This window comes from Electrona antarctica, assembly GCF_951216825.1.
Source record: "Electrona antarctica genome assembly, chromosome: 2".
NCBI lineage: Eukaryota > Metazoa > Chordata > Actinopteri > Myctophiformes > Myctophidae > Electrona > Electrona antarctica.
This window is the reverse complement of record NC_136807.1, coordinates 15,065,885-15,090,011: the sequence shown is the minus strand read 5'-3', so window position 1 is coordinate 15,090,011 and position 24,127 is coordinate 15,065,885.

The window sequence follows — 24,127 nt, the reverse complement described above, 5'->3', positions numbered from 1 at the left end:
CACTATCCTCACTTGTTCTGGCCAAACATTCCCATCTGGCCCGACACGGCTGCAGGCCATCTGCTCCTCTCCCGCCTAATTGGACGCTCAGCGCTGAGAAGTCGCAAGACCTCCAATTTGAGACGGCCGGAGGAGTTGTCACACACGACCATGAACAATTTCAGTTGGCGATTAAATTGCCCTATAAATGATTAATTGTGATTAGATTTGAGTTGTGTTTGATCCGATTTGAGTTGTCATTGATACCAGCAAAATAAATGATGTACTATGGCCAAATCACACATATAGGCTACATTTTATACTTTCAAAAATGCTCTATCTTTGCTATTTTTCAACTACTGATGCATTTGGAAACCAAATATTGCGATTGCCTTAAATAATAATTGTGTCGGGCCTATACGGACTGACCGCAGTGAAGGCCAATGGGAATAAGAAGAGCTTGAAGCCAAACAGAGTTTTAGGGTTGCTCAAGGTTTGGACTGCATTCGCCAGAGAGTAAAAAGTAACTCTCTCTCTTCACCATGCTGCCCACTCTGCACACAGTCATTGCGTGGAGAGAAGAACAAAGTGCTGACAGTCTTAGGAACAGGGATCACTAAATGGAAACATTCATGCTTAGTCATAAAAATAAAAAGATTTCCCATTACATTAAAAATGATATCCAGGTCAAACTCAGTCGTGAGACGGTAGTGAAGACAAAAATAGGAGGAAGAGACGGCAGGATTGAGGACACTACAATTCTCCGATAGGTTAGAATAGCAAGGAGGGACAAGATCTGAAATGACTAGACTAGCCTACTGAGACCTGAGACCAGATTCTACAAATGTCCTTTAAATCATGTCAGTTTTTGGAAAAAACTATGTTTCTATATCAGTTGTTCTCAAACCTTTCCATGTCAATTAAGGCCCCCAAAATATTATGTACAGTGTATTTGGCCGCCAACCCCTATCTGAAAATATGTTGTGCCAGGGACCCCTAGCAGTTAAGAAACAGTAGGCCTATATCTAAAGATTTGCACACGTTTTCACGATATTAAAAAAATAGCAGATCTCATACAAGCTTGTAGCACGGCACTCGTGCTATGAGCACGCATTTCAGCTCAGATCACCGCTGTTCATATCATCCACGGCACCCCTGAATGACATTTTACATTTTTAGAAGCTTATGTAATATTACACTACTTAAATGCCGGTAAGTGAAACTTCCCTCTATTAGATCCTATATGCAAGAGAATATCAGCTTCAATTAGCACAGAACTTTTTTTTTTACTTGGCGTTTAACCACCCCAGCATCCCTTTTCCGGCGGGGAACATAAGCCAAAAAATCAAGCTCACAGCGCGTCACGTTATGAGCTTGTAGATTGGACTAGAGCAGGGGTTCTCAACGTTTTTGGCTGGGGACCCCCGGAAATGCTTTGGCCATGTCTCGCGACCTCCGCCCTGCCCCCCTTCCCCACCCTCAATACAAACTGACTGCAAAGATAACCTTAATATAAGAAAATATATATCATAAATGAATACTGAAACCAGATCTAATCATTAAGGAAAGTTTATGCATGTACTATGTGTACTATGTAAACTCTTCATTTCCATTTCCCAGCCATTCAGTTGCAAAATAAAATAAAACATTGAAGAAATTGAAAATAATTTGGGGACCCCCCAAAATAATTTGGCGACCCCCCGAGGGGTCGCAACCCACGGGTTGAGAATCCCCGGACTAGAGTATACTTTGTGTACTGTAGATTGAAAAAGAAACGCACCAAGAACAGTGCAACACATTTTTTTGCTAAGTCTAGACGGTGGTCTGTAAGTGGAGAAACGGAAGTGAGAAGTACCACCCGTGGACTTGTGCCACGGTACCCACTTTGAGAAAACCCTGGAGGATCAGCCCAGGTTAGAAGGTTTGTGGATAAAACTATAGAGGCGAGGTTGAGAATGGTTTGGAAATGTACAGAGGAAGAGGGATGAGGAGGGCTACGTTGTGAGAAGGATGCTGCAGATGGAGCTGCAAGGCAAGAGTTGAGGTGGAAGGCCAAAACAACTCAGAGGGGAGGAAAATAAAGAATGAAGCAGTGTGCCGATTAGCATGCAGAGCCTAGTAACAGCTGTTAATTTAACCACTGAAACTCTCCTAGTTTGATACTTTTCCGGCTTGTTCAAGTGTTCAAGTTCAAGTTAACATTGATGATTTTACTGAGAGTGTTTTTGTGTGTGCGTGCGTGCGTGCGTGCGGTTGTCAATGAAGGGCCATAGTACCAACTGCTGTTGGTGGCATCGTATTCTTTATTAGTTTTGGGTGCTGGTGGGTGTGGCTTAATTCACCAGATGGGGATGCAGTAAAGCCAGTGTCTGTGGAGCTGCACTGCACATCTACACATACTAATGCTACTCGTTGCTGTCGGGCAGAAACCTTCTATCTCCATTCTACCTTTTTGTGTTTTTTTCGTAAATGAACGCCCTGCTTGATCACACTACAGTGACACAAAAGACAAAGGCATCAAAAGTAGCAGATCTACAAGCTCAAAACTTGGTGCGGAGTGATGCATGATGCATTGTGTGCTTACAATTTACAATTTAGGCATTTAGCAGACGCTCTTAATCCAGAGCGACTTACATTAGGCAAGAACAAAAGTATGGGAATACATCACATATATAAAATGCATTTATCAAGAAACATGCGTAAGCTTGTATACATCTGCTACTTTTGACGCTTTTGAATGTGAAAGTAACAGTTTTGGACATATGAGGTTTCCAACTCGACAGAGACATATTATAAATGGACTGCTGAAACGCTGCAAGCCTACTTAACAAAATGCACACACACACACACACACACACACACACACACACACACACACACACACACACACACACACACACACACACACACACACACACACACACACACACACACACACACACACACACACACACACACACACACGGTATGCCAACAAAACACCAGGGGCACACAACTGAGCAGAAAAATCAATAAGACAATTTCACATCAACGTTTATTATTCCGAATGCACGCCGAGTGAAATGATCTGGGTGTAGTCACCTTGTCAGAACTCCAAATGTTGGTGAGATAGCTTCCATGGTTTCTTTCTAGATTAGAAATCACAGTCATAAACTTTTAGCACATTTGGCTATGTTTGCCGTGAGTGATTTAACCTGTACCTGCTCCATGACGGGAAATTAAAATCATTCAGTGCCACCTGGTGGACACCAGTTTTGGCCCTTGTTGCCACCGAAGCCCATTATAAATAAAAGAAAGAAAATGTAATAGGCTTATCTCACAGCCCCCTTTCCATGCCCACTTCCGGTAGATAGTGGTGTCATTTAACATTAGGCATTACCACTTTTTTTCTCTGGAGAATCTAAGTACATTTCCTAATGTTAAAATGTCAAAGACCGATAATAATATGAAGAAAACACAATGGTACAACAACTCAAATAAGTAGAATAAACCTTACCTTTACAAAACGGTAGTTTGTGGCTTGTGAAAATACCTCTTTTAAATCCAATTTATGAGTCATGAGTCAATTATAATAGTGATATATGTTGGTTAAAATAAAGGTTTTTTAGTTAAAAAGTTAAAGCTCTCTAATATGATATTAAGTGAGTAAGTAGCTATAGTTGTTTGTTCAGTCACAGGAGTCTCCCCGTCTCCTCAATAAACAAAACAAAATGTTCAGGTAGGTTGCCAATTTCAGCCGATCAGGAGAGAGTACTCATTTATCAGCTTCAATTGTGCAGCGTTCCAGTTCTGCCTTCTCATTCCCTTGTGTCATCATCACACATCCAATATTACACTTGTTTAATCTGTACCAGGTGTGATTCTCCTCTCCTGGTTGGATGCAATTGGATAGGATTCCCTGAAAATGCTGGAGAGACACTGAACAACATTAAAATATAGAGCTATTAAACACTTATTTTAACAAACCATATATCACTTGTACCCTATGACTTCTCCATAACGATGTGTCCGTATATCCACATGCACAGACAGACACCTGATAGCTAGCTAGGTGGAGTTAGGTGATAGCTTGAAAATATAGTGGGATAAAACTAGCTTTTATTGAGCTGCAAATTCAGTACCAGTTAAACCCTCTGTACTTAATAAAACGGACCTGTAAAGAGTGCATTTTGATACGCTCCTATTTCAATATTCACTAAATGATTTCCCAAAATTACATTCTATTTATTGATGGCGATCGTTCCCCTCAGAATAGGGATCCTGGGGGTTCAAGTGGTCAACAAAATGTTTTAAACTGATTTTGATTATAGTGATATCGTTAATCACAATTTTCTTTGGCCACAATTATCGTGACGTGTACTTTTCACATCATCACATCCCTAGTGGGTACACGACGTGTCTATGACTTATAAAAACATCATCATTCATCTTACCATTTCACGAAGCAATCAGTAAAATGTCATCATGACTCAATGTCATTTGGAACAAGATGAACAGTAGTACATCAGATAGCACACATATCATGGATGATGGGGGTGTCACAGCCTTACGCAAAAATGGAAAAAAATAAATTAAAGGAAACTGATCTAACCGCGGAGTTCCCATTATCTTTCTTATTTCATGAGCTTGTAGATGGGCTATTCTAACCGGGCGACAAAGCATCCTACCAGGAAATAATAGGCCTGAGAGAGAAGGTGCTTCCTGGTGCATCCAAGACAAAAAAACAAAAAAAGCAAAGACATGCCACCCCTGGCTTACTTGCCGTATCTGTGTGAAACAGGTGGCCGCCTTTTCAGGAGACCAGAAACATATTCTAAATGATTCATTCTAATGTGAACGTGAACACAGCTTCGGAACCATTCACTGAACTAAATAGGCTATTGAACCCGATCGTCACAAGTCACACAATGTCCCCAAGACAAATCAGGAGAAAATCAACTTCATTATCGACCTCTCTCTGTCTCTGCAGCGTACTCTCTCGATCTAGCACAAGTAAACATAGGGCGTTTGCGAGATCAGACGGCACCCACTTAGGAGACCATGCATTTGTAAGGGTTGGTGTAGCATTTCGCCTCTGGTGACTCCGACGCTGATAGCGTATCTTTAATAATTGAAGATCTTTTATAACAGCTCAAAGATAAGTGATGGATGTCAAGGCTGCGTTCTCAGCTGTGGTGTTACCGTACGTGCGGCTGAGTCATGTACCGTGGAGGGTTGTTAAGCTGCTTTGTTCTGGTTGGTTTGAAGAGTTCACAACACCAATCACAACCAATCACAGCCCGGCGCACACGCCGCACAGGCATCAACAGCAGCTTCAAAAGGGAACAATTTTGGCTCAACCGACTCTTACCCTATTCTGCAGTGGTGGAAAGTAACTAAGTGCATTCACTCAAGTACTGTACTTAATTTTTGTTATTTTTTTTACTGGAGCATTTCCAATTTCCAGTACTTTTAACTTCTACTCCACTATATTGTATTGGAAATATTGTACTGATACTGCACTACTGCAATTATTGGAAAACTTTAGTCACTATAGTTACTAGATTTTAATTATTGTTACAAAACACACATTAATTACCCACTTCAGCCCTATTTGTCGGCCATTGGAAAATAGCCGATCTACAAGCTCACAATGTTCAAATAATATTTGTACAAGTTTTATACAACATGTATGTTTTGAATTCCGGACATACATTGCAGTATTGATACTTTTACTTTACTAAGTAAGAGAGTACTTTTTCCACCGATACATTTCTGTATGGTATATATATCAGTGGTTTTCAACACTTTTCATATCAAGGTCCATTATTTATTGAGTATTTGAGCCACGGACCATCATTTGATGAGATTTTGCCTCTCAGACCCAAAACGTACAAGTATGTTGTTGCCATTGGATAAGATTTTGTCCACAATTCCATGCTGTATTGAACTATTGATGTGGTACCATTAGGAGAGATAACAGGCAAACTAACAATTCTTTTACATTCTCTATGTAGACTAAATTAAGTAATGCAGATGTTTAACCATGTAATTTAACTCTTGAGAGCGTAAAATGAAACCAAATGGACCCTCCTGCGTCCATTTGGTTACCAACTCTCCATTTAGCTGGGGACCATTGGTATACAGATGCCAGTAGTTTTTCCTCCTTCTGGAGAAAAAAAAGTAATGAACCAATTTAACCCGGGAAAGCATCTGTGTCATTTTAGATTTTAACCACTTCTTTAACCATTATTTTTGTGTGCGTTGTAGAGCTTGTAGATCGGCTATTTTCAGCATTCAACCAAGTGTAAAAAAATCAGGCAATACTTATTTTTGAGAGCTGTAACTATAGTAACTATAACCAGTTCCCTTTTTTAATATATAGTAATTATATCTAGTAACTTTTTTAAAGTAACCTGCCCGACACGTATCTGGATCTGCTACCTGTGTTGATTTTGACAGCAATTTTAGATTTAGTTTTAGTCATACGAGTTAGAAAATGGCAGATGGCACACCTCAAAAGGTTGGTGACAGCTGCGTAGGACAAAAAACGAATATATTCAAAAGGGGATTTAACTCATGAACCAACTAAGTGGAAGAAGCGGCACTCCAAAATAAAAGATGCAAGACTGGCTTAGATGCGATTTATCATGTTTATTTGAGAACGCTGACGCGTTTCGGCAAACAGCCTTCTTCAAAGCAGATTAAAAAGGGATCTTTGAATGACATCAAAGAAAAGGACCTGAACACTACCTACAACTTGCAAAAAGAATGTTCTCTTTATTCAACGTTTCATTTATTCTTCATCAGGCCAGACAATGACGTCTAAACTGATGAAGGTCTAACGACCGAAACGTGGAATAAAGACTTCAGTGTGCGGGTGCTGTTCTTTGATGTCATGATCAGAGATCCCCGTTTGAAGTCAGAGGGCTCTATATTCTCCATGCATGCTAAACCCATTATCCATGAACTTATATGCCTTTTTGAGTGGTGCAACCACTTCAAGGAACAGCAATGTCCGTGTTCACCTATGTGTACTGTTCACCCATGTGTTCACCCGACTATGTCACTATGAGCACGAGTACCAATGACTACCAAAAGTGGCGCTGTTGTGCCAGAAACAGAGAGAGAGAGAGATAGTGCTGCAGTGCCTGCTAATGAGAGACAGAGAGAGAGAGAGGGGAGGGGGGGAGTTGCACTAGCCTGGCTAATAAGCCAGACTAATATCACACAACACTGTCGCGGTATATTAGTCTGGGCTGGCTCCACTTGGATTTCATTTCCCGGGGGGCGGGTTCAAACATTTTCTCTTTGACGCAATTGGTCAGAGCTACTGTCAGTCAAAGGTCTCAAGCATTGAACGTCACTGTACTAAAGCCCGCCCATATTGCATACCGTGTCCCGATTGGCCCGACCTGTTCTCAGTTGTAGGAAAGAGGCGTGCTACTGAGCCTCGCCAGACCCTAATCCGCTGGCAGGCAATTTTTTTTTTGCCAACGGCTGATTCGGTCTGGTTTATTAACCAGGCTAGAGTTGCACCACTCAGTTCACACGGGTGTGATTTTTTTAGTATTTTGGAAAAATAAATGAATAGTTCAACTAGCCGATCTACATCGACACGTTGTGAGCTTGTAGATTGGTTATTTTAACCATTAAAAAAATGTTTTTCAAAATAGTAAAACAAAAAAAAGGCAAATAAGTTTAGGGATAAGGGGTTTATCATGGACGCAAATAGAGCCCATAGTCTTTTGAATTAAATTCCATTCAGCCTAGTTCTAGTCATATTTCAGTAATATTGATGGCGTCGTAATGGCTGGTTTTACACTTGGTTGCATGCTGAAAATAATAGCAGGTCTACAAGCTCACAGCGTGTCGCTCTGCGATTATACATATACGATACATAAAAATCACAATTCTCGATTTGCAGATAAAAGTGAATAGCTGCAGCCCTGCTTTTCAGATCAGCAAAGCCTCCGTCGTTGGTTCAACAATAAAAGGCTTTATTTTCATGTGGGATGAGTTGGTATTTCCTGTGCTTTCTGCCACAGTCTAAACAGTGTTGATGAGAGTGTGAGTGTGATGCAGTACAAAAGCTGCTAACTATTACACCTCCTTTGTACAAACCGCATGCACGCACGCGCGCCCCCCGTGCGTGCGTGCGTGCGGTTTGTACAAAGGAGGTGTAATAGTTAGCACACACACACACACACACACACACACACACACACACACACACACACACACACACACACACACACACACACACACACACACACACACACACACACACACACACACACACACACACACACACACACACACACACACACACACTTTTATGATCTTTTTTTGGGTGCCATTTGTTTACCCAAACGACCATGAAGCCGAAAATAGCCGATCTAACAGCCGGGACTCTTTGAGTCTCCTACCGTCATCAAATTATTATTGGCTCAGGGACAGGAAGGCGATCAAAAACAATCACAAAAGGCTTCACGGGGTGTGCAATCCATAGAAAACTAACTCATTCTGTGGGGTGAACGCCTCCTTTGAACCTAACCTCTAAATACCGAAAACTAAGCGTTGTTTAAAAAGGGCATTTCTCTCGTGAAGACCAGGAAAATTGGCCCTCATAAGTACAGTAATACAAGTGCACGCATGCGTGCGCACGTACGCACGCAGACGCATGCATATCTACAGTATATATTTGCGGTACCAGTGCGCCTCTCTCTCTCTCTCTCTCATCGTCAGCAGCCCCCTCATCATCAAGCAGAATAAGATCAGTGTTAATCCCATTGTCTCTGCGCCACCATGCACCATGCCAGCCCACAGACATTCCAACATGGCCGTACGACGGTTCCCTGGCTCCCTGCAGGCTGCCTGGAAGCCAAAGAGAATAGAGTCACATTCAGCCCACACAATCCTCCTAGCATGGCCTTCCTTCTCTTGTTCTTTTTTTGTGGCATCCTCCCTTCGTCACCACCCCCCCCCCCCCCCCCTCTCCCTCTCTCTCTAGTATAGTTATAGTTCTCAAACTCTTTTGTGCCAACTTTGCCAAGGACCGCCAAAATCATATATATTCGGCAAAATGTTTTGTACCAGGGACACCCCAGAACATAATACCACATAGTACCACAAAGGCTCACAACGTTGTGAGCTTGTAGATGGTCTACTTCCAGCATGCAACCAAGTGTAGAAACAGCCATTACGACGCCATCAAGGCACCGCCAAAATAAAAATAAAAATTTCGACAAAATAAACTGTAGATTTTCGTACTAAAATCGTATATTTATAGGCGACATACTAAAACTACGACTTTGCAAATGATTAAACAAATTTTATTCCAAAATTGGCTGTCAAAATGAACACTGCTTGGGTGGGTGGGAGGTTTGAGTAATATAATGCGACGGGAGAGTTATTTTAGCTCCGTCTAGCCCTTCACTGCAAGCAGGGAGGTTGATTTAATTTGAGGGTTTTGCGGCTAATGGTTTTTCCAACCAGGGAGGCATTCCCTCGATCTTCTCTGGACGCACGCACGCACGCACGCACGCACGCACGCACGCACGCACGTCGTTGCCCTACATCTCAGACACTGACCCCAAATCAAACAGTGATGGCTTTAGGGAAGCTAAGCACCTGCTCTGATCCTTTTTAACAAGCCTGATTTAACAGCTCTTGTTTGAAATTTGTGCTTGGTAAGATTATTTCTCTGTTGTAACAATCTCTTCTTGGCGATAACTTTGATACTGTTGGAAAGACTGTTTTGCCATTTGTAAGGAACTTGGATTTGGAGGCAGCTCAGCTGTACATCGTCTCTGAAAATGGTCTCTGCAGCAGCTTACTATGCAGTGTTTGGGAACCAGTGACTGTATGTCACATAGGTAAGCTGTTGCAGACAGACAGACTTCTCAGCATGGATAAACTACAGGTCTAGCTGCTGGATGGGAGTTTTGTCATTAAAAAACAATTACTGGCTAATTCACCAGACCGGTGAGTGCGTCAGAGCCATAGTCGCGGCATTTCGGGCCCCCCCACCCCCCATTTGTACCCCAATGCCATTAGACTTACATTAGCTCATGTCTTTCTACAATCACATATTTCTTTCATTAATATTTGCGACAGCATAGACATTCGACAGCATTTCCATACTAAGCTGATTATTTTACGTACTTTAGTATTTGTTGAGAACGAGAGATTTGTTTAACTCCACATCACCGGATCTGGATTAATTTAATATTTTTTATTCAATCATTATCTAATCAATCAATCGATCGATCCTGTCTGTCTGTCTGTACGTGTTTGTCAATAAATCAATACATAATTATGCACTACAACAACAAGATAACAGCAATAAATATTTGGGGCAGAGGTTCATCGTTGGCATCCAGGGAGTGTGTGTGTTTGGCATGGATCGGGCCAACGGTGCCGGAGATTAGCACGCACGCACGCGCGCGCGCGCGCGCACGCACGCACGCACGCACGCACGCACGCACGCACGCACGCACGCACGCACGCACGCACGCACGCACGCACGCACGCACCACACACACACAGGGAGTGCAAAACATACTCTCTCCCCATGCCTTCGGCCTGGTGGAGACAATAACGTAAGAATAAAGGTAATACAACTGGATGTGATAGAAATGGAGGTAAGGAGTTGTGGGATACCTCGTTTTAAAGACAGGTACGATGTCTTTTGTCTTTCAGCAGCGGTGCAAGAGCAGATCGAGGCATAATATAATATGCTGTATGTTTCTATCTTTAGCAGCGAGCGAGCCGTGTCAGAAGCAGAAGACACAGACAGCATACATCAGAGATCACACAGACAAGTCACCTGTCTGTCTGTTTCACTGTCTGTGCTCATGTTCAACGGAAAGTAACATCTTGAGCAGCTGCTCAGGATTCTTACTCTTACAGTTGGGTGCCACCGATATTGTCCCTTATCATTTCACCCATTTAGGCCTGACCTCAAAATTAAAAAAAATCCTTCTAAATCCTCCAGTTTTCTGAAATAAATATTTTCACGATTTTTCAAAAATAGCAGACCTACAAGCTCGTAGCGCGCCACTCGGTGGCGCGCTATGAGCTTGTAGATCTGCTATTTTTCAATAGCTAAATTATAACATAATGTTTAAAACACCAAAAGGGGTTCCCGCCCAAAATGGGTTAACTGTCCTTTTGCGCAGATCACGCAAACCTCAGCAAAAAGAAAAGGACAATATCGATGGCCTCCAACTGTAGTTGCTTCATTTTATTTTTGTTCCGTTATATTTATTTTCATGTCCTCATTTAGAGCTCTAAAGAGAAAATAAGTATATAGTGATGCACTATATAATCGGTAGTGTATCGAAATCGGCCATATCGGTATCGGATCTGTCTCAAAATAATCCAGATTATTTTCACAGATATTGATGACGCAATAATGTGACCGTCAATGGCTTTGTACTTGCAGAGCAGCCAGTCTGCCTGTCTCTGTCAGCTGTTAGTAGAGAGGAGGGGCTTACCATCTACTTTCACCAGCAAAACCAAAAATTCAAGTTCAAATATAAATTAATATAGTAATGTAATATATTGTGATTGCAAGAGGCACCAGTCTGGCCACGCAAGACTAACTGATGATCCATAGAGATCTCTTTTTGTACAATTCCACGGTCACATTATATTCCTTTGTTAGCGTTACAAAGACTGTTGCGTGAGTGATTATGTGACCATTGTTGAGGACATCACTACAACAAAAGGAGACGCTTTTCAATTAAGACCACAACAATAAAGCACCGAAGTCCTGACGTCACTGCCCTCTACTGTCAGTAGAGGGCGTCAGTCCCCAGGTTCATGTACTTTTTATTTGCATTGTAATCTCCATAGGGGGATTTTAGATCGCCTCATATAAGAACTGTGTTTGAAAAATAAACCGATCACCCCGGCCTTTTCACTCATATGGATATGAAGCATCGACTGAAGGTGGAAATGTACAAATATACCCAAAGAGTAACAAAATAAGCGTTAGAAACGAGTCAAACAACCCAGAGACTACATTAGTCTTAGTAAGCAGGGTGGCTGCATCTGCCCGTCGCACAACAGAAACTGAATGTCAATTACGTTTATTTTTATTTTATTGATATTTAATGTTTCGTGGTTAGTACGAGTCGAGTCACCACCAGTTGAGCTTACGTCAACGAGGAATCTCAGGAACGCAATGTGTTGACAGCTGAGCATGACGTATATTAGCAGCGACATTGCCTTCATATGTAGTTTCAAGGCTTTTGCTGCCACGTTAATTCCATTTTCTCCAGAAACTGGCTGTATCAAATATGAATGGACATCATTAACGACGCACAGCCACTCCCCTGACAGAAAGGCCGGGGTGGTCGGTTTATTTTTCAAACACAGTTCTTATATGAAGCGACCTAAAATCGCCCTATGGAGATTTCAATGCAAATAAAAAAATACATGAACCTGTGTGTTGGTGCCCTCTACTGAAAGTGAAGTCAGACTTCGGTGCTCTATGGATAAGCACTTTCAAATGAATCATGCTTAATATATGTATATTAGGGCTGTCAAAATAACTGAGTTAACAGAGTTAATTAATTTGTGAAATTTATTTTTGAACGGAATTAATCCATGCTTGGATGACCCACCACATACATCCCATAATCCCATCCACTCTGCACTATCTAGCCCTATCTGGATGGGGGGGAAACGCAATTGCCATAAAAGGCTGCACAATTGAGTAATTGAAATATGGAGATAAGTGTGGAAATATAGCGGCCCTCTGCAGTGATAGTGGAAATATAGTGGCCTTCTGGAGTGAGTGTGGAAATATAGTGGCCTTCTGGAGTGATAGTGGAAATATAGTGGCCTTCTGGAGTGATAGTGGAAATATAGTGGCCTTCTGGAGTGAGTGTGGAAATATAGTGGCCTTCTGGAGTGAGTGTGGAAATATAGCGGCCCTCTGCAGTGATAGTGGAAATATAGTGGCCCTCTATCATCAAAGTTGCCCAGCCCTGATGTACCCTGTATGGGTGCCATGCTAACCGTACCAGCAGTAGTCTCGCGCTATTCCACAATCCCTGAATGCTATTATCCAATTTAGGCCTGACCTCAAAATGAAAAAAAAAAAATCTTCTAAATCCTCCAGTTTTCTGAAATAAATATTTTCACGATTTTTCAAAAATAGCAGACCTACAAGCTCGTAGCGCGCCACTCGGTGGCGCGCTATGAGCTTGTAGATCTGCTATTTTTCAATAGCTAAATTATAACATAATGTTTAAAACACCAAAAGGGGTTCCCGCCCAAAATGGGTTATAGAGTCTGAACTACACCTCCCAAAATCAGAGTAACCCGTTTATTTCTGTTTTAAAATATCTTTGCTTAGATGATTTATATGTATATTAGGGTGAATTTGCGTGACTGTAAAGACGAAACAGAAGTGGGGAGGAGGCTTCACTTCCGCTTAATATTTTACTCATGATCTCATGAGATTCCATTCTCCAGGCAGACTGTATGACGGAAGCATTTGAACATTGTGAGAGGCAACAGTCTGGCAACGCAAGACTATGCCAGCAGTAATTTTACTAATGTAGGGAGTATGGTGCTGCAAGACGGGCTGCTGAAACTGAAGAGAATTCTCCCAGCAGCACCTTGCCAAAAAAACGGAAGTGATGTTGATGAAGAACAACAACACAGATTTGCGTCCCATCACCATGTGTCCCCTTGGCTGCCTCTGATCATACACCCATATACGGGCTTATCGGTCGTGTCTGCGGTTTGGCGTAGGTAGGTGTGAGGGCCCCTAGTAATCTAAATCCACAAAAGTAAACCAAAGTAACTAAAGTTTTTACATAATTGTAGTGGAGTAAGGATAATATTTGCCCCAGAGATGTATTGTAGAAGTATAAAGTATCAAAAAATGGTAATACTCAAAGTCAAAGTACCTCAAAATGTTATTTGGGTACGGTACTCGGGTAGCCTACTTGGTTACTTTCCACCAGCATTTAGTTTGTTCTACAGTGACAGAAGGGCTGAACATTGTGTGAACAGGACCATATGGAAGCATTTAGTGTTGTTATCTGCTTATGAAAGAGAAGCATTTAGTGTTCTGCTTAAAGTGTTGTTTTCTGCTTATGAAAGACATGTTGGCCTGGACGTGGGCTGTTAACGCCTGCTTTATGCTTCAACATACAGCGGTATATTAGTGACCAGATTTGACTGAGAGCCTGCCATCGCACAAATTCCAGCTTTTCACCAGAGGAGAAAAACCTTTTTCTTTTTTCCCCAAATGAGTTAATAGCACAGGCAGACTCTTCACATACTAGAGCATGTTTGATATGTGTCAGAGCTGAAATCATGTAAATATGACATGTAAATATGAAATAAATGCTTAAACATGTACAGTATAGCTAGGTGTAATGTTAGAGACCACAGAAGTGAACCTTTCAAGCCTGTTTTCTCAACTCGCTGTTTTCTGCAAGACATTAATCTATAAGCCATATGTCCAAAACTGGTGGGCCAAACTGAACAACCAATATGTCAATTTGAAGCTATGATTCCCTGCTTTCATATGACATGAAAAAACGAAAATTCAAAAAGGAGCACTTGAATTTGAATCCTGGAGAGTAACAGTATTGGACATAATGAGGTTTCCACCCTGGGGTAGAACGGCCGGAAGGGAATCACAAGGTTCTCGGTTCGATCCTGGGCTCCCCCACTGTCGAAGTGTCCTTGAGCAAGACTCTGAACCACTAATTGCTCCCAATTGCTCCTTGCATGGTTTCCTCTGCCGTCGGTTTGTGAATGGGTCAATGTAATGCACAATCTATGTAAAGGTGTATGAATGTGTGTGTGAATGTAATGCACAATCTATGTAAAGGAGTATGAATAGATGTGTGAATGTAATGCACAATCTATGTAAAGGTGTATTTGAATGGGTGCATGTACGGTAATGCACAATCTATGTAAAACACTTTGGATAAAGGCACATTATAAATGCACCATTTACCACCCAAGAGAGGCGATATCTGCAGATGCACATAACATTATTATTTCTGGTCCGATTTGGATTACTGCTCTGTTGTATTGAAACCAGATAAAATAAAATGCTGCTCTGTTGAAACCAGATCAAATAAAAATAATTGCTAGACACCAATGAACTCCATCTTGGCAGATGTTATTTGTATTATTATTATTATTGTTTTAATCGTCTTATTGCTGATCAAGGCTTTTCACTCATTTTCATAAACAGATAATACATAATAACTCAACATACTGTACAATCAGGCAACAAATACAATACAAAACTACAATATAAAACTAGAGTATATTAGCAGCTGCCTAATATACTGAAATGAAAATGACTGGTTGACAGTGACAGATGAGCAAGCAGCTGTTTTGCATAATTTGCATAATTATTACAACGGCGAGTCCAGCTGGCAATAACAGATAATTTTTCACACCAAGTGGTGTAAATGCTAATTGAAAGGACTGGTGTTGTAATATATTACCTTTTTAACAATAAGTTGACCACAAAAATATTAAATATGCTTTATAATAGAGTCTCTATACCCATTGCCTTCCTCATGAATATACTGTAGACTATCAGACTGCCAGTGTGCAAATTAGATACAGTACTATAGCCAATCCATTGGCTCAGGAATCTGTGTGTGTGTGTGCGCGTGCATGCGTGCGTGCGTGTATGGGTGAATGTACTGCACAATTTAAACTGAAGCACTTTGGATAAAAGGTGCTTATATAAATGCATCTTTACCATATCGTCTCTGTCGGGTGTGGAAAACGTATATGTCCAAAACTGTTACTTTAAAGGATTCAAATTCAGAGATGGCAAAAGTAGCAGTTATATAAGCTTGAAACGGGGCGCGAAGACAAGCTTGTGGATCTGCTACTTGTGAAGTGATGCTTTTGTGTGACGCTGTATGTAGTACTGTATGTATATGATCAAGCAGGGCGTTAAAACTCATTTACATTATGACGTCTTTGACGTGATTTTTCCCAATGGCTGCCCGTGTCGAAGTAATGTCGACGTAATTTTGGGTTTTTATTGATTCAGAATAGCCTTTCTAATAACTACCTACCCCGTATAGTAGCTTCCCCAACGCTCGCCTCCGCTGTGGTCCGTCAATGTTTCATTTGGCCGTGTTTTTCTCGGAATCGAGGCTCAGACTGATGTGATTGAACAGATCGTTGATGTTAGGGCTCATTAAAAAATCGACGCTACCTCACAGTTACAATATTAACGCTTCTGATGACTTTTAAAGTTACGATCGCCAAATTAGTTAAAACACTAAAAGTTAGAATATGGAGGTAAAACCGTTTATATGTACGTTTATCTTCACTCTGTAGGAACTTCTGATGATCTGGCCCGTTTTCTGTCCATGTTTCCTTGCTCTTCTTTCTCTCTCTACTCTTAAGCTGCGTTCAGACCTGAATATATATATTCGCCTCAGTCCGTTCCATTTGTACCGTGGCAGGTCGCGCCCCACCGTTCGCGCAATTCTCGTCTTTGCATTGACTTTGTATGTATTCGCGGCGCTCTAACCATCCAAGTCTGAAAGCACCTTTATTCCACTTCCCTGAAAATTACAAACAAGCTTGTGAAAACAAATTACACACACTTCTGCACCTGCGATGGCAATTAACCTAAAGCTGATTCTGAAAGCCCCATAACCCTGGCCTCTCAATGGGGGTATACGTGTACTGTGATTGATTATTATTTTGTTAAAGTAAGTGTGATCGTTGCCATACTGTTTCTTCAGTCTCTCCTTCAGCTCTTTAGTAAACAGAAAAAAAAATGTTGGGGTCAGGAAATCAATTAAATCCAATCAGGAGAGAGAACTCACACAGGATAATAAGCATAAACATTCGGACGTGATAAAAACTAGGGATGATATTTTGCTCCCGATCTGTTTACGATCATTTGATGTTGAGTATCTGCCGATACCGATTTTTCCCGATCCCATATTTATATTTTTATAACACTTATGCCATATCACTATAGTACAATATCCAAAATTACAGTCAATATACAGTCTAATATCAAGATATGGATATAATAATACTAGGGATGTCCCGATCACGTTTTTTTGCTCCCGATCCGATCATTTGAAAATGATTGGATGTGATTGGATCGGGACAACCCTAATGAATACAAGAAATGAGAAGGTACTGTAGATGAAGCTGCAAAATTGGTTTTCCCGCCTGATCGGCGTTTTCCCATCTGAGAAAAAAAAAATCTGTTTATTTGGAGAGACAGCTAGGAGATCTCCTACTGGTTCCTGAAGCAATGATTACCATTTCTCATTTGATAGGTACAGAAAACACAGCAAGAGCAGGCAGGCGCGTCAGCTGCACTTAACAAGCTAGCAAGCAAAGCGCCAGACAGCTCTGTTAATTGCTAATGTGAATGGGCTCATCATAATATCGGTATATTTATTTCATTGCATTGTGACTCGTGACTCAAGTGGACTCTGTGGGGGTAGAGTCCCTTCAAGTCCAAGTCAAATTACGGGCGAGACCGAGACGAGACAGAGTCAATGAAAGTGTGGACTCGAGACCGGACTCAAGTCGAGACAAGGACCCGAATACCACAACACTATAGAAAATGTTTTGGGGTGGTAAACTAGTCCTTAATCACAAAAGCCCCCTAACCCTGACTTTAATGCAAACACTAGAATAACGTTGCACTCTGGAGGATGTTTAATCGCTTTCCCCTCCCGGTGCTCAGGGATATGTTTAAGATCTTTTCCCTCCCGGTGGGGCCGGTGCTCAGGGATATGTATGCATGCATGCACCTCCTTCAAGAGCTCCCTTAATGGTGAAGTTGTTACATCACAGGGAAAGCACTCGACTATGGTACGATATAGAGGCTACTGTACTGTACTGTACTGTACTGTACTGTACTGTACTGTACTGTACTGTACTGTACTGTACTGTACTGTACTGTACTGTACTGTACTGTACACACTGATGGAAGAGCAGTAGCAATACTGCTAATGTATATACCGTTGCTCTTGGGTAGTAACCTCTTATCTCCATAGTATTTTTTATTTTTATGTTATGGTAAATGAACGCCCTACTTGATCCCACTCCAGCATCACACAAAAGCATCAAACAGATCTACAAGCTCGAAACGTGGAGCGAAGCCATTCCTTCGAGCTTGTAGATCTGTAGATCTGTAGCTTGTAGATCTGCTACTGTTCATGCTTTTGAATTTGAATCCTGAAAGGTTTTGGACATAATGAGGTTTCCACCCGACAGAGACAATGTGAAAACAATGTTAAGTAAAAGGCCAAAATGTGTGTGAGCTTGTAGCTCGGCTATTTTTGGATAGACAAAGTATACAATCTGGCAATAACTTCTCACAGAATCTGTCAAATAATTGAAGTGGAGTAAAAAAAAAAATCTAAAATTTGCCTCTGAGTCAAGTAAAAGTACCTCAAAACAGTACTTGAATAAATGTACTCGGTTGCTCTTCACCACCGTGTGTGTGTGTGTGAAGAGATGTGGTGTGGGAGTATGCTGGAGTGGAAAAATGCATAGCAACAAGACTCTCTCTCTCTCTGCCTGCAGTGGTTTATAACTCTTATAATCCCCATGCGGTTTATAACTCTTATAATCACCATGCAGTTTGCAGTGGTTTATAACTCGTATTTCTCCCCATGCAGTTTGCAGTGGTTTATAACTCTTATAATCCCCATGCAGTCTGCAGTGGTTTATAACTCTTATAATCCCCATGCAGTTTGCAGTGGTTTATAACTCTTAGAATCCCAGATTATGATGATGGTGTTGTGTGTGTGTGTGTGTGTGTGTGTGTGTGTGTGTGTGTGTGTGTGTATATATGACTCAGATGTATTGGTAATTTGGTGGTAACTAGACAAGGCAGGGGCCTGTTTCACGAAACTTGGATTAGAGATTAAACCCTTCCCCAAAGGTAGCTCCCTCAGAGGAGGGAGTTATGGCCAAATATCACGATGCTACAATATCATTATGCTTACAATATTAAGAATTCTGTTACATTTATTATGACTATTTCATTATGAAGTTTTAAGTTAAGAGTAGTGGTAAAATGTAGTTAATCATTCAGTCTATCCACTATTGAGAGTATTTCCTCTCTTTAATTACAGCAGCAGTATTTATTTTAGAAGCTAAGTCCTTGTAGCAGTAAGTCTGAAATACATTAGTAAAGATACTGAGATATACATAAGGGGGCAGTAATGCAACTATTAAGCCTGCCGCCATTAATTAATCCCTCGATTGCGTATTGCCATGGTTTAATCACGCGTGACAATTACTTTGAAGAGCCAAATATCCGTAATCGCATTTTACTATGAAACCATTCCGTGTGTGTTGACGAAGCTGGTGCTCGTTCTCTCGGTCGGTGGTGGAAAAAGTGGACCGCGAGTATCACAGCGCCTGCTACAGGCCGTTGAAAACGCTTGTCTGGGACAAAGCGTCCTCTGCAATGTCGCTTCTGTGAGATAAAGCCGTCTGAAAACAGAGCCGACAATGTTAGTGGATGCGCGCGCATTTTCAAAATGGCCGCGCCCATTGTGTCAGAAGCATAACAAAGCTAACTGACGGTAGATTTCGATACGATCGTATTAAAACATGCATTAATGAATACATCGCTGTTAAAACGGCTTTTCCGTTTGTGGCAGGCTACAAGATTCTACGTTTTAAAATTCCTATGTTCCTGGCGGGTAAACGATTAAGGATGCCAACTGCCATAATACCCCACGAAGAAGAAGGATCAGTAAATCTGTGTTCCACCGAATGGGTCTAGTGAGGAAAAGCCAGGCATACATTCAGCCAGGCTTTATGATCCTGGCTCAATACATCTGCCCATTCTAAGCCTCGCTTGGCTTTAGTGGAATGGAATAAACCAGGCTGTACAGACCAGGATTTAACAAGCCTGGTTTTGGCTTAAATCCTGGATTAGTTCATCCAAGTTTCGTGAAACAGGCCCTTGTACTTGAGAACGATGCAACTTGGGAACCTAATAATACCCATTGTCAACTTGTCATGGCACCCGTTTTAACTATCTGTCTGTGTCCCTTTTGTGCTAGCCTCGGAGTCCACTTCAATTCGGCATACAGTAGCGCAAACGTCGCTCACTCTCTGCTGTTTTCTGATCGTCTGCACCTTTGTTAAATTGACGCACACACGCACTCCTCTCGCTCTCTGTCGCTCTAATTAATTAGTCCCATGTCCAGCAGCTGTGCCTAGTTTCTCCTGGCGGATCCTGCCGGGAGCTGCCTATGTCCTAAAAAGCATAGGTGAGTTCCAGTCTACTTTTGTGCCCATACTGTACAGTATATGGAGATCTCTGTATCTGTCTGCCTGTGCCTGAAGAGTGCAAACTGACTGTGAAAAGTGGACTGGTAATCAATTGGCAGGTGTGGGGTTGCCATGGCAATCAATTGGCTGAGGCAAAGGCTGGAAATTGCACAGGTGAGGGGACTTGGGCTCATTAGGCCCACTAGTAGGTAGAGCCTGACCAGAGCCTTTTGTGGTGTTGGTGTATGGCACAGACTAAAAGCCGGGCACTGCACTCTGTGTTGGGGTGTGGAACATGTGTGTCAAACGGTTCTTGAGTTACGTGCATTACAACCGCACGCACACACGCACACACACACGCGCACACACACACACACACACACACACACACACACACACACACACACACACAGTTAGATGGCTGTGCAACGTATAGGTGTGAGGGACCGCGTGGCCTGAACTCTAGATGTGAGGGCCGCTATGAGGCCCTAACCTCTGGTAAAAGAAATGAGCGAACATGAATAGAGAGATCAATTATAGAAAAATTGCAAAAATAGACAACCTACAAGGTCACAATGTGCCACGCTGTGAGCTGAATAGGTGTGCCATTTTCTAGAAAACATGGTCTGAAAATGTTTGCGCAGCAACCGGTGTGCTAGAGGCAGGAACTGGATTCATCTGGCTTACTATTGAGGACACATGGATGGTTTCCTGGCTGTGCCACACTCTGTGTGAGAGAGTGTGATTCTGCCGTTCTATTCCTAGCCATCCCACACACTGTGGGAGAGCGCCACAAATTTGGCACCCTTTAATTACAGCTTTTGAATTTCCCCAAGAAATCCCATGATGCACCTGTAGGTATGAGAGAGAGACACAGAGAGAGAGAGAGAGAGACCGACCCACTTTACATTTCAGCAACAGTCGTCCGGCAATTAACACATCAGGGAACTGTGCACTAAAGCTTGTGTGTGCATGCGTTCAAGGTTCATGTGTATGTGTGTGTGTGTGTGTGTGTGTGTGTGTGTGTGTGTGTGTGTGTGCGCGCGCAACGCACGTACGTGCACATTAATTGGTTCAGTTTAAGCGCTTGGTTGGTTTGTTAAGTTTTACAGTTGGAAATGAATAGCTACAACATACAGAAAAAAAATGATGGCTCTCCCGACTTCACAGTTAAAACATGGTGTTTAATGTAGGCCGCTAATCGCTTCATGATTCATGATCCCACTGTAATGGTAACGCTATTAACACCCACTCTGTCATCTTTTATGTCCCGCGTTATTCCGGGCTCAACGCAGCTGAACGCTGCTGCCGTGTTCCTATAGGCTTACATTACTTTTTCAATTAATTTCTCGTTAGCCGTGATCCAAATAAGCTCGCGCTAAGAATGTAATCCCCCCCGTGATTGGATTATGAACCGGCGAGAAGCTGAAAGTGAGCCGTTTGTTTGTTATTTAAATATAGTTACATATTTCTGTTTTCTTTTTTCCAGTTTTCTTTTTTTTGTTCTTACAGTGCGTGGTAGTGGCAATATAATTTATTTATTTATTTTGTGTCACTTCAATCAATCATGATATTAGTTTCAGCGTTAGCTTGGAGAAGAGGATGAAGCTTCTCTCTGTGCGAATGGGACAGGTTAAAGGAGTTCACCCAAAATGTCTTATTTTCTATCAATTACACACCCCATGAATCCTTGAATTAATGGAGTTTCTTTTTTTAGTTTTTGTCGCATCGCCGAGCCAATAATTTGATGACTGGGTCATCGTTCAATCGGAGACTCAGTAGGAGTCTTTGAGACGCAGTCGGTCATGCATTCAAGGCCTCATGGGGTGTGTAAGAATACTGGAGAACTCGCCAGTTTACCAAGTCGCCACGGCGAAACTTCTTCATCAAGGTCTTCATCGTTATGCTAACATGCTGTCTTCATCAGTGTAGTATGTCAAACACACAGATGTTATAGTTCATTTCCAAAGTGATCAAATTATTTTGTGCAATTAAATGGTCAGCTAGATGATGATAAAAAGGTGAGTATGTGAATACCAATGATAAGTACCATTTCAGAAATGTAATTGATGAATTACATTGTTTCGGTACTTTTAGCATTCCTACTTTATCTAGTGTTAACTCTAAACAACTATCCTCTCTCTCTCAATTCAATGCAATTTAAATGAAGTTGAAGAAAAAACTAAAATGTACTAAATCGCGGCGAGTTGGTAAATGTTGTAAGTGGCGAACCAGTGACGCCCCAATGTGGCCCCAAAGATCTCCACCCCCGAGCGTCTCAGTAACGAGGACATATGTTATGCTTGTGTGACATAAAACGTGTGTTACTGTACTACTGTTTTAAACTATGTGTTCTGACCCCACATGTATTATACTCATGAAACAGTGTTTTTTGCAAGGCAGCCGATGGGTTAAATCTATGCATTCATTACATTATTGCAGTCGCTGTATATTGTGTTTCTCCTATAGCAGCAGAGTTGAATAATGAACTGTAGTAACCCAGAAACGCGTTCACGCTGTTGACCTTGGCTAGAAATGAACTGAAGGAACTCTTTACACGTTCACGCTGGACAGATGCGTGTCCACGGACGTGTTTGCTCGTGCCCCTTGCTATGATCACGCCTGGACAGGGTCATATCTCTAAAAATGACGCTATGTGAACCGAGGTGTTAAAAGTATGAACGTGCCTTTGTTCAGTCAGAAGACTTTTGCTTGCGCACCTCTAAGCTTTATCTCCCACTCAACCAGAATAGGGAGTTGTGCTTGTTAATATTTTTGCAGGCTGACTGAGTCCTCTGCCTCCTATATTTTTACTATTTTGTAAATTCATTTGATTTGACTTGAATAAACCTATTTTTTATAATTCAGTGTAATCTACGATGGCCTCCTGTGTTATTGATTACCCAATAATACAGTATGTCCGTTGTCTGTGTTTTTCCTGTCACTCCGTGGGGTAAGTTTAGTTTGATTTAACAACTGAATTCTTAGTGATAGCCTGCCATGTGTTTAGACGGCAAGGTATGGGGATCCGGGCACGCCCCGATCCGCAAGTACAGGAATGGTTATTTTGATGATGATAGTGGCTCGCCACATCCCTCAATCCTTCCACGGACGGAAAGGGAGGACAGGCTGCATGAAGAGGCTCGCATAGGTTGCCAGTCCAAAGAGGTCAAAGTGGCTATATTTCAACGTCTCAGTGGAGCCGGTTGAAGTACATTGGCCACGCATGTATACTGTGTTTTAACATTTAACCCCTTGCGTCCCGATATTCTATACGGGTTCATGCAGGCGGAACAATGTGATAATTGTATGCTATGACCTGACCAGTCTGAGGCGCGCTATCTCTTCACGAGAGTTCGCGCAGTGCACATACAAGTGGAAAAGCAGCTATAGATCTCTGCCTCATAAAAGCCATAGATTAAAAGTTGCGAGTGTGTTTATATATCTTCCCCTGTATCCCTCAATCCCTGACGCCTCATACAAGTGAGCTCGGGACGAGCGGACGTGTGGGAGGCATAGGGAGTCTCCCGTGCTGGCTTTGATGCCCGCGCCGGGACTTTACGCACACTGCATAAACTTGTGCTTGTGAACGTGATACAGATAGGATAGTTTTAAGGTTTTAATTAGGGTCACTCCTGATAGCCTCGTACAAGCAGGCCATCAGCGGTGGGTAACGGAGTGTGTGTACTTTACACAGTGTGTTAGTCTTGGGTCGCACAAATGGTGTGTCTCCGGGCTACAGAATGAGTCAAAGGTGTTATAGCATGATATTATAAGTTATTAATGGCATATTTAATGAAACATAATATTGTGTGCACGTCACACAACAGCTCTGTAGGGGAGCTATACAGTACTAACATGTACATGTATGGACGGAAGCCAC